Genomic DNA, 16038 nt, shown 5'->3' with positions numbered 1-16038 from the left:
TTGGCCAAGGTGTACTCATAAGTCGAAAAGGAGTTTTGGATTTATATTGACTTAATAGTGTAGTGAAAGATATGATCAATGATCGAGATTGACACAATTTCATATCTCGTAATTGATCGGATCGTATTGACGAATGGATAATAGTTTCATGGTAAACGAACGAATTTGTTTAATTTATCAGTTTTGATTAGATCAAAATAATATTTCACGTCGCTAGGTATCGTGGTCGGAAACCTGATGGGTCGCACAAAAAAGAGAGTTGGAATATTGCAAATTGACAATTAATTAATTTAATAATCGTTAGATAAATTAATTAATTGGATTGGTTATTTATAACTCCGAATTAATTAATTGGATTAATTAATTCACGGACCGGATTTAATTAAATGGATTAATTAAATAATGGACCGGACCGGACCAAGTCCATTTGGGTTTATATAAATACATGGCTAGGGTTTTAGATCCAAAGAGTTTTCATAATTCTTGTTAGCACAAGATGAGAAACCCTAGCAGTTGCAGTCTATTTTCTGTGTGGATTTCATTGGAGGCTGGACAATTGGACAACTGTGGGAGGCAGATTCAAGCTGCTGGAAAGGAATAACGCGAAGGAGTTTGCAAATTACAAGAAAATGTATATTTCTTATCACAATTTTTATCTAAATACAAAGTTGAATCCAGAATGGGAATTGAAATTTGTTAAATTCCGCTGTGCATGTTTAAGTAAATTCCAAACAGTGGTATCAAAGCCAGGTTTGTATTTGTTAGGAACTGTTTAACGTGTTGATTAAATTAAATATTAGTTTAATCACGTTCATTCTTAAATCTAGCAAATATAGTTTTAATTTTTTTTTGGGTATTTTTGGATCTGTTCTTGAAAAAAAAAAATTTGGGTCGTGAGGTGGGCGGTGCCGCCACGTGCCGACGGCAGGCGCAACAGCGCTTGCCGACGCTACAACCTGCAGTGCCTCCCGCTCTGCAACTGGCAGCGCGATGCGCTGCTGGCTATTTCAGACGGGCGGCGCCGCCCCAGAAAGAAATAAAAATTTTTTTTTTTTTTTTTTTTAGGTTTAGGGTTTTGGTGGAGACGGGGGCCTCTGTTGCAATTAATGTAATTAGGGGCCCCTGGTTGCAATTACAAAAAAGGGGTCAATTTGCAATTTTTAAATCAGGGACCTGTTCTGTAAATTTTGATTTTGGAAGGTCTGCTGTTAATTTCAATTTGGGTAAATTTTGTAAATTTTCAAAAAGGGTTTTGATTTTGAATTTTGAATTATTTTAAAAATGAGTTTTAAACTGGGTTTGACCCATACCCTAATTTTGACCCAGAATTAAAAATTTATTTAAAAATTTGACGACTTTTATATTTTTGTTAAAATTAGATTTTAACTTAAATATTTACTTTGACCCTTAATTGAATTTTATTATGTTTGGGAATTTTATCCTAAATTAAAATATTAATTCAATTTTATTAGAGTTGGACTCTAATATTAAATTAATTAAATTTTGTTTTGAATTAGCACCATTTCCCTATGCAAATTAGTACTTAGAGTATGACTCTAATTTAATAATTAATTAAAATTCGATTTTGATTAAATTACTTCACCCAATAGTTATGGATTTAGAGTTGGACTCTAATTCGATATTTAGTTAAAATTAGATTTTAATTAAATTGGCCCGTCAATTAAATTAATTAATTAATATGATTAATTAATTGTTCAATTATCTCGATCCCAAAATTTTGATTTAATTTTGACGACTATAATTGCTAGATTTATGAGACATTGCATATAATATTAGATATTATACATAGGAAACATTTATGTGATGAATGTTTGTGGATGATTATGGACTCGACCATTTGGATGTGTTGAATGGTTGATTTACTTCTTATTGTTGTTGTGGGCCTGCGAGCTCCTTATTAAATATTGGACCACGAGTCCGTTATTATTATTATTATTATGGGCCTGTGGGTCCGATTTCTTTTAGGCCTGCGTGCCAACTAGTATATGATACATGTTGCAAGTTCGGCTAATTGGAGGCGCAAGAAGAGGTGGACACCATGGAGATGGTGTATTGGTATTGGTCCAATACTGTACCCCTTAGAAATTGGCCAACTAGTTTTCTTTTTGGCTCGGGAAAACTAGATAGAACAAGTCCATAATCATCCATACTATTATATATATATATATATTTGCTTGATGAGACCATTGCACATTAAATCCCTTGTTAAAAATTATTAAGTTAGTATTATTTGTTTTCCATCATTATAGTGAAAAACGAGAATCCTAAATCGACCTTAACTTGTTGAGTACACTCAAGGTTGGTCTATTAGGGATATGTTTGACACTATGAAATATTTGATATTTCTGAATGATGTGTTTAACTTAACTAAAATTTATCTTTAGTTGAGTACACTCAAGGAGATAAGTTTTAGAGGCATGTTAAGCTAACACATAAGATGTGTAAAGACAAAAGAGTTGTCAGCTTAATGATCTGGGAGTTGTATGTAGATACAATTGATAATAATATCTACCCAAATATTTTATTAGGATTTGTTGAGTACACTTAAGATCTCGATACAACGAATGGGATCCCAGCCCACTGTGAATCAAGTATGGATTCAAATAATTTATGTATAAGGGTCATGAATTTATTTTAGACAGTGGGAGCACGTTTAATTAAAGTCCATATTGAATTTACGCACATGCATTATAATACATAATAATTCTATTTTTTTCGTCATTTACAGTTTTTGAATCATGAGTAATCATATGAATTTGAGAGGTATACTAGATGCCAACAAACTGACCGGACCAAATTTTCTCGATTGGCACCGCAATTTGAGAATCGTTCTCAAGCATGAGAAAATTGGATATGTCCTTGAACAGTCCTTTCCAGTGGTGCCTACTAAAAATTTCACTTAGGAAGAGGTGACTGCTTACAACAAACACAGTGATGACGATAACACTGCAGCATGTGTGATGCTTGCAGCTATGTCTCCTGAGTTGCAGAAGTAACATGAGGGTATGGATGTTTACACTATGATTTTTCATCTCAAGGAGTTGTATGATGAACAATCTCATGTGGCGAGGTATGAGACCTTTAAACAACTATACCGGTGCAAAATGGCAGTGGGATCATTAGTCAGTGCTCACGTGTTGAAGATGATTGGTTTTATTGAAAAACTGAGTTCACTGTGTTTTATCATGGATCATGAACTAAGTATTGACCTGGTTCTATAATCTCTGCCAGATAGTTATTCACAGTTCATTATGAATTTTAACATGAATAAGATCTAATGCACACTCCCTGAGTTGCTTAATATGCTTAAAACTGTGGAGCCCAATGTCAAGGCTGGCACTGGGCATGTCTTAGCTATTCATTCCTCCAAGGGAACTAAGAGGAAAATCAAAGGAAGTTTTAAGAAAACATCCAAAAAAAGGCTAAGGGCAATAACAAAGCAGTTAAAGCAGGCAAGGACAACACCAAATCTGATGACCCATGTTATCACTGTGGAGTGAAAGGTCATTGGAAGAGGAACTGCAAGGCTTATCTCGCAAGCTTGAAGGGAAAGAAGTCTTCTGAAGCTTCTACTTCAGGTACTTTTGTTATCGAGGTTAATATGTCTACATCATTAGCTTCTTGGGTATTAGATACCGGATGTGAATTTCATATTTGTATAAATATGCAGAGACTAAAGAGAAGTAGAGCACCGCAGAAAAGAGAAGTTGACCTGTGCGTGGAAAATGGAACAAGAGTTGCTGCATTAGCTGTAGGGATATACTGCTTACCACTGCCTTCAGGCTTAGTATTAGAATTAGAGAATTGCTATTTTGTTCCCGCCATTACTAAAAACATTATTTCTATTTCGTGTTTAGACATGAGTGGTTTTTCAATTAATGTTAAGAGCAATCGTTGTTCGTTTTATAAAGATGAGATCTTTTATGGTTGTGGTGTGTTACAGAATGGAATTTAGATTCTTGATACTGAGTCGTCTATTATGAATATAGAAAATAAAAGGCATAAAAGTGATAATCTAAATAATACATACATTTGGCATTGCAGATTGAGTCATATTAACGACAAACGCATTTCCAAGTTACATAAAGATGGATACTTATGGTCAACTGATTTTGAATCATTTGACAGATGTGAGTCATGCCTGTTAGGCAAAATGACCAAATTCCCTTTAACTGGAAAAGGAGAAAGAACCACAGAACTGCTGGGACTAATACATACTGATGTATGTGGACCCATGTCAATAACTGCCAGAGGTGGTTTCGCTTACTTCATCACATTCACTGATGATCATTCTAGATATGGTTATGTGTATCTGATGAAATTCAAGCATGAAGCACTTGAAAAGTTCAAGGAATTCAAACTTGAAGTAGAGAAACAAACTAGTAAAAATATACTCACGCTAAGATCAGATCGAGGTGGAGAATATTTAAAGGGAGAATTTTTAGATTATCTTAAAGAGAACGGGATTCTTTCGCAGTGGATTCCGCCATATACACCGCAACATAATGGTGTATCTGAACGGAGGAATCGCACTTTGTTAGACATGGTTCGATCTATGATGAGCCATGCAAACATCCAAAAATTATTTTGGGGTTATGCACCAATTGCTGCGTGCTACACACTTAATCGTGTCCCATTAAATCGGTCGACAAAACTCCATGCGAGCTATGGAGAGGAAAAAGACCAAATTTATCTCATATAAAAGCTTGGGGCTTTGACGCTTATGTAAAGCGAAATGAATCAGATAAGCTTGAAGTTAAATCTGACAAATGTGTATTTGTGGGATATCCAAAGGAGACAATTGGATATCAATTCTATAATCCCGTTGAGAAGAAAGTGTCCATCTCAAGACATGACATATTCCTAGAGAAAGAGTTTATTCTAGGAGAGGGTAGTGGGAGCAAACTAGAACTTGAAGAAGTTCAAGAATCCACAGGCACTGTTTACCAATTAGATGAACTTGAGTCTGATCCTACACCTGTTGGTGGACAGACTCTTGATCAGGATGTAGAGAACCCTGAGGACACTCCAGCTCAGCGTAAATCAAGCAGGATCATTCGACCTCCCAGAAGGTGCGAATTCACGATTACTAATCAAGTATTATTAATCGAGGATGATGAACCTACAAATTATGGAGAAGCAAAGTCAAGTGTTGATTCGAAGAGATGGCAAGATGCCATGGAATCCGAAATGGACTCAATGTATGAGAACAAGGTTTGGACCTTGGTCGACCTTCCAGGTGGGATAAAATCGATAGGTTGTAAATGGGTTTATAAGAAAAATGTCGATGTGGATGGAAACGTCCACACATACAAAGTAAGGCTAGTGGCGAAGGGTTACACACAAAGACAAGGTATTGACTTTGATGAAACTTTTTCGCCTGTAGCCATGCTGAAGTCCATTCGAATTTTGCTTGCAATAGCTGCATACCATGATTATGAGATATGGCAAATGGATGTCAAAACTGCTTTCCTTAATGGAAACCTGCAAGAGGAGGTGTACATGACACAGCCTGAAGGTTTTGAATCCAGAGGAGCCAACAAAGTATGCAAGCTAAATCGATCCATTTATGGATTAAAGCAAGCCTCTAGGAGCTGGAATCTTCATTTTGATGAAACAATCAAAAGGTTTGATTTTATCAAAAATGAAGATGAACCGTTGTTTATAAGAAAACAAGTGGGAGCGCAGTCGTATTCCTGATATTATATGTCGATGACATATTATTAATGGGAAACGACATCCCAATGCTTCAATCGGTAAAATTATGGTTGTCAAAGAATTTCTCCATGAAAGATATGGGAGAAGCAGCGTATATCTTGGGAATCAAGATCTATAGAGATAGATCTAAAAGATTACTAGGCTTATCCCAATCTTCGTACATAGATAAAATCTTGAGAAGATTTAATATGGAAGAGTCTAAAAGAGGATTATGCCCCATGTCACATGGGCTTTACCTCTCAAGAGATATGTATCCTAAAACACATGATGAAAAAAGTCGCATGGACAAGATTTCTTATGGTTCGGCGATAGGATCTATCATGTATGCGATGCTATGTATAAGACCAGATGTTTCGTATGCTCTAAGTGTTACGAGCAGGTTTCAAGCAAACCCTGGTGAGAAACACTGGATAGCGGTTAAGAACATTTTTAAGTACTTGAGAAGGACTAAAGATGTGTTCTTGATCTATGGAGGAAATGAGCTGAAAATTCAGGGATATACTGATGCTAGTTTTCAAATTGATAAAGATAATAGCAAGTCTCAATCAGGATATATGTTTACTCTCAACAATAGAGCGGTTAGTTGGAAAAGTTCCAAACAGGAAACAACCGCTGATTCAACAACAGAAGCCGAGTACATAGCTGCTTCTGAAGTAGCAAAGGAAGCTGTGTGGATCAAGAAGTTCATTAATGAACTTGGAGTCGTTCCTAGCATTGTTGATCCCATACCTTTGTATTGTGATAACAATGGAGCCATCGCGCAAGCGAAGGAACCGAGGTCTCATCAACGATCCAAACATGTGCTAATGCGATATCATCTCATTAGGAAGATTATACAAAGGAATGACGCAGCGATAGAGCGAGTTCCCACAGATGATAATATTGCAGATCCACTGACAAAGCTGTTGTTACAACAGAAACATGATCGTCATGTAGATGCTTATGGTATTTGATACGTGAGTGATTGGATCTAGTGCAAGTGGGAGTTTGTAAGTGTTATGCCCTAAATCCAATCGATTTAGATTGTAAACGCTTTTAATATATTTAATGCATTTGATTTTGGCGAGATCTATTATTTATTTAAATTAATTTTGTGATAAATAATATTAAATAATAGAATCTGAAGATCCAATTTTTAGGTAATCTGTTAATCACAAGGAGTTGTGATTGTGAGATACAAATTACATATAATTGAATCTTGAATAAACCATGGTCGTAAGTAATAACGAGATACGGATATCGTTAATACAGTTAGACCATCACGTGTGGCATTTCTTACTTGTGAAGTAAGTAGCTGATCTCACGAGCTAAAGTGTGGTGACACTTAAATGAACACGTGGATATTTTGTTATAGAACAAAACATTGGAGACCCGTTAAGAGATTCCACATGGATAACTATCTGAGTGTCAGTGGCTAATCTCTAACGTTCGGTAGTGGAATTGGTCCTTTGACTTGAGGTCGTCCTGGTATCTTATATGAGGACAATCATACTTTGACGGTGTTAGATGTTGCTCTGAAAGGGGCCGCTAATACGACATCGTTCGGGTACATCAAGAATCATATGAAGGTTGTGATTGATCAATAAAGGATTCGTCACTCTTAGATAGTAGGAGATTATGATCTGCGTTTCATTCAATTAAGTCGATGATGAAATCCTTGGCCAAGGTGTACTCATAAGTCGAAAAGGAGTTTTGGATTTATATTGACTTAATAGTGTAGTGAAAGATATGATCAATGATCGAGATTGACACAATTTCATATCTCGTAATTGATCGGATCGTATTGACGAAGGGATAATAGTTTCATGGTAAACGAACGAATTTGGTTTTGTCATACCACGTGACATTTCCCGTCACATGTATTGCCCTGACACATTGCTAGATGTCAATCAGGGACGGCGAGTGTGAATTGACGATAAATTAAAAAGGGTGTATTAATTTATCAATTTTGATTAGATCAAAATAATATTTCACGACATTAGGTATCGTGGTCGGGAACCTAATGGGTCGCACACAAAAGAAAATTGGAAGATTGCAAATTGTCAATTGGTTAATTTAAAAATCGTTAGATAAATTAATTAATTGAATTTGTTATTTATATTCTCGAATTAATTAATTGGATTAATTAATTCACGGATCGGGTTTAATTAATTTGATTAATTAAATATTGGACCGGACCGGGCCGGGTCTGTTTGGGTTTATATATATATACATAGCTAGGGTTTGAGGTCCATAAGATTTTAATTATTCCTGTTGGCACAAGAGAGAAATCCTAGCAGTTACAGTCTATTCTCTGTGTGGATTTCATTGGAGGCTGGACAATTAGACAGCTGTGGGAGGCAGATTCAAGCTGCTGGAAAGAAATAACGCGAAGGAGTTTGCAAATTACAAGAAAATGTATATTTTTTATGACAGTTTTTATCTAAATACAAAGCTGAATCCTGAATGGGAATTGAAATTTGTTAAATTCCGCTGTGCATGTTTAAGTAAATTTCCAACACCTACAAGATAAAAAGAAATCAATCAAAATATGAAACAATTTACACTAAGTTTAAACACCTTACAACCTATGAGGCAATATAAGGATGAAGATTCCTAAAATACTAACTAGCACACAGAAGCAATAAAAACCACTTAACCTATTATCTAAAAAGCATAATAAATAAAAGGAAAAACAATTGGGATAACTCCCAATACGTGATGGTTCATTGTTATGTTCTCAAACTTATCATTAAGAACTTACATTGGCGATTATGAGTATAAGACAACCCATATTTGGTTATGTTTATGTCCAAAGGTTTATAATTCTGAACGTACTAATCTAGAAAGAACTCCATTAACTAATATGTTGGAGTTAACCAACACTCATCCCAAATGCAAATATGTAAATTGGACTGTATGTCTCAAACATCATCATATTCAATAATATTCTATCCTTCTATCTAATATACCATATAATTATTGGTTATTATAGATCAATCAAATAAGAATCTCTTTCATTACATAGATCATTGATATCTCGTGATAGAGATTTACGCTATTAAATAGTTCTCAAAGCTTCACTTCCACTATCTGATTTTCTACTTCACTTCAGAAAAGTCTAAATCAATACAATATTTCCAACTTAAGAAAATTAGAGGCACATCTGAAATGTGTAAATCCATTTATAAATATAACGAAAAATGAAGTTTCATCTCTATCCCTCTTAATCATAGTCCGCAAAGAAATTCGGATGGATTTGTTCCGTGGAAGTTTAACTCTTAGAGTTTTGAATGATTTTCTCAATTCAAAACCTCAAAGCATTGTATAAATATCCAAAATCACAATAAATATCATCACCGTGAGTACGAACATAACTACCACATATAAGTTCAAGTCAGAATCCACTCTTAGAAGAACAACTGAGATCAAGTTTAATGGAGTCTTTAATACTATCTTAATATCAAATAGAATGTCAGTTTCTCCATATAAATCTCCATTCTATCTTCATTTTATATATATATATATATATATATATATATTTTGTATCAAGTCAAAGACTCAACAATAGAATAAGAGAAGTACTACACGTACACCTAGCTTAATAGCTCAGTGTACAGCCCCACTCACAAGAGGGGGGCCCACAATTTTTTTATTGGATGCATGCCCCTTTTTTGTGAGAGGGCTGTACACTAAGCTGTCAAGCTCGGTGTACAAGCATCAAATTCCGTAGAATAAAGACATTTATTGATCTAATATAAACTGGATTTCTAAACTCTTGAATCCACTATCTTCACAAGATAAGATCCAATAATATATAGTGTTGACACGTAAACAACACTAAGAAGAACATATTCAAGTGTAGTGTTCTTTAGTTCAACTCATTTCGAGTTAAGAGATTCAAATCATATTATTGAAACATTTAAAACTTTATAGTATTGGTCCACTACCAAAACTACTTTCATGCATTTACTATCTAATATGTTCTTCTTGGTCCATTTTTTATTCTCTTCATCTATCACACATTTGTTTAAGCTCATTTAATACTTAAGATCTGAAGTTTTATGCAAATTAGAACATTGCTACATAAGCATGTCTTTGACACTTAGCAACATCAAATGACACGTCTTTCAACTCACATCGAATAGTGTAAATAGAGAAAATTGACGCTTCAATTCAAAGTTTTCATCTATTGAGAATAGACTGGTTTAAACTTACTACTCACCAAAAACAATGTGACCAACAGAAATGTCAACACTATGCTAACCATCTCAACTAAGTCACATTAGAGAAAACATCATCTATAATAGAACTTTACAATTCAAATGTTCAAACATTAGATCTATCTTTTCTCGCACTTGACAAAGTTCTGATCATTATTCTATACAAAGTTATGATCATTATTCTATAGAGTGGTATCAAGTTGAAGCTCTCAAAAGTATCACATTCTTCTAATACACTCAAAATCTTATCATGCCAAATATTATTGCATTTAATTTATCACCATTATTAAGGCCAGCAATTATGGATTTTGATGCAATGATCTATCAGATTTTAGAGACATTTTTATTCCCAATCAATGTCCATTTATGCACATATACAATTTCTCATTAACGTATACGATAGTTCGATATTGGGTACAGAGTCGAAAGTTCACTATGTTCCCAATCATCGTTCACAATTCTATTGCTTCACTATCATAGTCTTAAATTCATAGCACAAAATTCCATGAGTCTTAAGCGAGAATTACATTAATTCTAAAAGTTTGAGAACGTCCTCTCAGTTGGTGAAGCAAATAGTTTTATGTGAGATTTTCTCTAAATCTTCTAATTACTGAACTATCACTCAACTGACAATCAATAGGTCTAAATAATAATCTTACTAATTCTATTGACCTTAGTATTCATAACAATTTACGAATTAATAGATATCATGTAATTCAATAAGGTAATTCCATGATGTGCAATAAAAGAATAAACATGCATGTCTATCCAACTATGATATAGACCATGATATCACAAATTAATTCTTCCAGAATAAATTCCAATTATAATCGATGATTAAAAATCACATCATCTAAGTTTTATTATACAAATTATCAACCCCACTTTAATATCTGCTGCAAAATAATTCCAACAAAATGAGAAGTAATATCAGAATTCTAATACCTTGCTTATCACCAAAAAAATAAAAAAATAACAATAATAAAATAAAAAAATAAAAAAATTCACAATGTTTATTTCAGAAATGACTGCTGCGAGATTCAGCTTCGACACATCTTGTGCCATGTAGTCAACCACGTTTGCTTCTTTCTTCTTCTTCGGTAATTTGCACTCCGAAGACTTGTGACTCACTTTGTCACAATTGAAGCATTTTCCTTGGAATTTCTTCTTGACAATTCCACCTTTTTGTCCTTGCTTGGTTCTTTTGCGACCAGATGGCCCAAACTTTTTTTTTTAGTTCTTACTACTTTGACCAAACTCCACAATATTGGCTTTAGCCGCACCAGGATTGAACCACTTCTTCTCGGAACTCTTGTTGTCTTCTTCGATTGAAAGTCTAACAATGAGTTCTTTGACGTTCATTTACTTTCGTTTGTGTTTCAAATAGTTCTTGAAATATTTCCATGCAGAGGACAATTTTTCTATAATTGCAGCTACCTGAAAAGTTTCACTCAACATCATTCTTTCGGCATGAATTTCATGAAGGATCACTTGGAGTTCTTGCACTTGACTGATAACAGTTTTGGAGTCCACCATCTTCTAGTCTAGGAAAATTTGTCGATTATAAACTTTTTAGCCCCGGCATCCTCAATTTTGTATTTCCGGTCCAAGGACTCCCACAATTCCTTAGCAGTTTTCATGGTGCTATACACATTGTACAGCGCATCTGCTAGGCTGTTCATGATATAATTTCGGCACAAAAAGTCCGAATGCTTCCAAGCATCAAGTGCACTCAATGCTTGCACATCTCCCTCGCCCTCATTAAGCTTTGGAGCAGTTTCAGTCTAGAATCTCGCAAGATTCAAAGTGGTTAAGTAAAAAAACATTTTCTACTGCCATCTTTTGAAATTCAAGCTATTGAATTTTTTCGATTTTTCTCCATGATTAACCGGATCAGTTACAGTTTGTTCAGTTTGGCTCACAACATGATTTGGCATTCTAGCCATAGTTTGAGCCACAACGGAGCTTGGCCCTTGAGCCACATTAGAACCCACAGCCTGATTTCCAGCGGGAACATTTTGGGTCACATCCATGTTGTTCGATTCGGTTGCTATTTCTGAAAAGAAACCAAATATTAGTTCCAAAAAACTACAATTCAATGAAACCAAAAAGAAACGACTCTTGTTTTTGAAAACCAAATATTAGTTCCAAGTAACTAAAATTCAGTTAAACCAAAAATCAACTCTTGTTTTCCGAATTGCCGACTATTGAAATTAATAATCACAAGGCAAACGATTTCAATTTATCAAAAAAATTTCGAATTTTCCAACGGCTGGAAAAAAAATGTTTAGCAACATAAAATCAGAAATATAAGTTAACTGCAGGCTAAAATTGTAAACGATGAATCTGGAAGTCGTACACTAAGGAGCTACAAACTGCATGAATTAAATAGTAATGCAAAAATAATCTGCAGAAATAAATGGAAACTGAAACTGTAAGGATAAACTGAATCTGCAAAGAAACTACACGAAATGCAACGAAATAAATCTGCAAAAAGAAAACACAAATTGCAGTAGATTTCAAACCGAGGCCTGTACATGCACAGTTTCCTTAAGACAGTTTCGTCCCCTCACCGTAGGTACTGGAGGTTCAGTTCGAGCGGCTGTCTCCTAGGATACACGGTAATAAGTAGAATTTGAGCATCGCGGTCCTACTCTGGCGAATTGATCTAGTATCCGAACAATATCACCACAAGAACAAGACCTTACTGGACAGGAATGTAGAAAAGAAGAAACTGTATATACAGGAATGTAAGTAATATTTTCGAGTGTGTTAGATTGCTGGAGAATGAGCCTTTTTATAGGCATACTGCCCATTAATATTGTGACCATTGGGAGTCCATTGGAGTTACTGCCCATTAACACTGTGACTATTGGGAGTCCATTGGAATTTTTGCAGTTTCAGAAACTCAAAAGTCATTGGAGAAAGCCAAAAAAAATTGGCAAAACGTGGGCTCTCCGATGAGGCCATTTTTGCCTTGTTCGGTCCGACATTCGTGTGCGCAGGTCGCGCCCACACCCAAGTTCAAGGTCCGAAGGTCATTCGGTTCGTGATTTGTACCCTCCCTGTGCGCACACGTGGAGAGAGCCTCTATACTACACATGATTACACATCTCCAAAGCATAGCTATATATAAAGTGGTTTAAGTTTCCTTGGTTTTCCTATGTGGGATAAATGCATTTTTTCCCACAAAACCAACTTCTAATGACCAACTTTAAACTCCAATTTCTCATTCACCTGAGCATCATTTTCGACAAATAAATACATGAAATCGATGTTCTCGCGAAGGAGAACACATATCAACTTTGATAATCCACATTTGATCAATGGGTCACATCGAAAATTGTGCCAAAAGTGAGCTTGAGCCATGCTTCTTGTTTTATGTCACATTTTTTTATTTGATCTTGCCAACCTTTAAAAAATGGCTTTTTCTTCAACATTTTTAATTGGAAACAAAAAAATTTAATCTTTTTTGAAAATGTATTTATTTTTCCAGTCCACTATCTTGCTTAACATCTTGTTCTTGTGTGTTCCTTACTGTCACTCTCATTTCCAACTTGTAATCCATATGGAAATTTTACTGGTTGACCATCTCGGTGAAGCTTATTAGGAATGGGTCCACCAACCAATCACTAGCAAAGAAGGACCCCAATTTTTTGAATTTGATATCTGGGAGGTATCCTTTAAACACTACCATCATTTCATTAACTGATGAAGAATTGACAGATTTTTTCTTATGGGTGACAGACTCAGTTCCGAGGTATAGGCGCTTATGCAAACTATACGCTGCAACCTTCTTTAATTTTTTGTTCATCCCTTCTTTTTCCTTCTTTAATTTACGGTAGTTTGACTTTGAAATTACTAGCATTATACTTTATTTGTATTTGTTTTGGTTTTTGGTTTTTCTTTTGGTCTTGGTCTTGGAGGTAATTATCTATTTGGTTGAACAATAGTATGAATTTTTTTTATGCATTTTGGAAATTATTTATATTTCAATTATTGTTCGTTGAAGCATTCTTTTTATAGTCATGGGATATTTTTAATGAAGTTATTTTCAAATAAATGTGTAAATACTAACAACTCTATTGCGATGTAAGAAATTCAAGATTATCATTTTTGAAAGTATAGTGCAACGAAAATCCACTTCACAAAATAATATTTATAACAATTTTATATGTTTAAAATATAATGCACGATATACATAAATAAAGATAAAATAAATTAGGCAACAACTATATATCCTTGCACAAATGATGATGCGATAAATTGCTTGTGTTGTGAAATAAACTTAGCTACAAAAATCACTTGTTACATAATAAATTCTACTACAAATGTTGAATATCTTAAAATATATTGTGTAACACATCAAATGCATTATAAAATAATTTTAGCGACAAACATGACATGTATCAGTACAAGTATTTGTTGTTGCAAAATATAATAGGTAGCAAAGGTTACATCTTTAAAAGATTATTGCAACAAACATTTTTTCTAGTAAAAATTTTATTGAAATAATTGTTGCGGCAAACTAACTTGTCACCTTTTATTTTTTTCGCGACATATATGCAATGCGACGACATTATGGCAAATATTGTGTTGCTATTTTGTATTTTTTTGCGTCAAATAAACAGTGTTGCGATTTTGTTAATACGATGAATAACCAAAAGTTGTCGCAGAATGCATTTTGTGACTCAACATTCATGACAAACATACTTTTCATAAAAACTTTATTGGAATATTCGTTGCCGCAAATTGATTTGTCGCCATTTTAATTTTTTGCGACATATATACATTGCAACGATATTATGGCTACAAATATTGTGTTGCTATTTCATATTTTTTGCGTCAAACAAATAGCATTGTGATTTTGATAATGCGATGAATGACCAAAAATCGTCGCAGAACACATTCCGTGACTCATATAGTGCAACAATACCCGCAACAAACATATCGTCGTCACTAAATTACTTTTGCAACAAAATTTCAATTTTTGCGACATCATTTTTTTGTCACAAAAATCGGTTATTTTTTGTAGTAAATGGTCCAATCCCGATCATAATGGAAGTGGATTATTATCCACGATCTAATACCTTATTTTGTGAGTTTTCATGTCAAAATAGTGAATTTAGAACATTTTCCAATTTCGATGATATTTTCCATACAAATTTCTCCATTTTTCTTTCTATCATTTTCTCTCTCAAAATGCTAGATAAAAATTGGAGGTTGTATGTGAGTTTAGAGTGGTTATAGGAAGTTACAGGTTTGAATTTCAAGTTCAAACCATTCCCTCCAACCCTTTTAATATCTTGTAGGTTGGGTCACCTCATATGAGCAATCCACGATCCGTATTTTCTAACAATTGGAGTCTTCGTTTTTCACCCATGCAACAGTTTGAACACAATTTCAAATCAAATATATTTGTTCAAGAATGAATAACGCTTTCAATATTTTCTACTTTTTGAACAATCCACGTAAGCAATTTGTTCCACCCTTTTCTTGAGGCTACAACCAAAGAATATTTATTTGTTCACTAAAATAGCAACATAATATAATTTTGTTAATTACAATGAGAACATGAACTGAAATTGAACGGAAATATGGAACTAAATATTTAGAAATATTTCAGTTGCATACAGGAAATAGATTTGCAAACCGAGCCTGTGTATTACATAGTTTCCTTAAAAATAATTCATCCTTTCACCGTAATTGCTTTGAGACTTCATACGAGCGGTTGTCTTTCACGATACAAGGGAAAATCAGTAAAGTTTGAGTACTTCAGTTTCAACTCCATCGAAATGAATTTGTGTCACAACAGCACCACCAAGATTTATATGAAAGTGAAAACTTTTGGACCTTACTAAATTGGAAATTATGCAAGAGTGTGGAATTTTTCTGATGTGGAATAATGAAAAAACGAGCTCAGTTATAGACTTGGCCACATGAATGGTGGGTAAATCCGTCCAAAACATGCCTTTAATTTAATACTATAATGGCAATAACTATTAGAGTCGCACAATTTTAGAAGCTAAAAAGTCAGTTGGAGATACCAAAATGAAAGCGGAACGTGGATTCCTAAGGAGCCAATTTTTGCTCCATT

Source organism: Olea europaea, chromosome 16, assembly GCF_002742605.1.
Source record: "Olea europaea var. sylvestris chromosome 16, O_europaea_v1, whole genome shotgun sequence".
Classification (NCBI taxonomy): Eukaryota; Viridiplantae; Streptophyta; class Magnoliopsida; order Lamiales; family Oleaceae; genus Olea; species Olea europaea.
Note: the sequence above shows the minus strand (reverse complement) of the source record.